Source organism: Clinocottus analis, unplaced genomic scaffold (genome assembly GCF_023055335.1).
Source record: "Clinocottus analis isolate CAN_PGR_092001 unplaced genomic scaffold, fCliAna1.0.p SCAF_51, whole genome shotgun sequence".
In the NCBI taxonomy this organism is placed as follows: Eukaryota; Metazoa; Chordata; class Actinopteri; order Perciformes; family Cottidae; genus Clinocottus; species Clinocottus analis.
The window spans coordinates 497,495-498,373 of NW_027176209.1; positions in this window are offsets into that span (position 1 = coordinate 497,495).

The following is an 879-nucleotide window of genomic DNA, read 5'->3' on the forward strand; positions in this document are numbered from 1 at the left end:
CCTCCAGCCTGACGGCACCAGAGGTTAGATCACGCTGCCGCCACCAAGCGACGTGCAGCTCTTTCTGTGGCTGATGTTCCTAAAGCGGCACTACGACCTGTCGACAGGTCCTTCACCCACTTCCTGTCGCTGTGTCTCCTCACTCGCAGCTCTGCTGGTGGCTGAATCCTGTTGCACTGGAGGGCATTAATGCTTTTGTGGTAAAGTGTCTTGCCCAAGGACATGTTGACATGGACTAGCGGAGCCGGGGTTCGAATCGCCGATTCTCTGATCGGACGGCCCACTTTCAGACTTTCTCTTTGTAAAGTCTCAGTTTCAGGTAAAGCGGGCTCTCACAGCCCAGAGGTGCTGTTCATGACACAGTGAGGCTCTCTCCAACATGTCTGACAGTCTACAGTCTATTGTGTTGTCTGCATTCAACAGAACATAAAACAATAAATATGTATGAATACAAACAAAAAGTCTATCTGAAGACAAAGTAACCGAGCTTGTGAGTTACTGACATTAGCTTCTGTTGTGTCCACTAAACACCTTCACTTTCATTTGCCTCTGTTAAAATCTCTTTCATTCCTGGATTCAATTCCAAAATATTCATAAGAATTCAAGTTGCGACCCTGAACGTTCCCAACCTGAACGTTCCCAACCTGAACTTTCCAACCTGAACGTTCCAACCTGAACTTTCCAACCTGAACGTTCCCAACCTGAACTTTCCAACCTGAACGTTCCCAACCTGAACTTTCCAACCTGAACGTTCCCAACCTGAACGTTCCCAACCTGAACGTTCCAACCTGAACTTTCCAACCTGAACATTCCCAACCTGAACTTTCCAACCTGAACGTTCCCAACCTGAATTTTCCAACCTAAACGTTCCCAACCTGA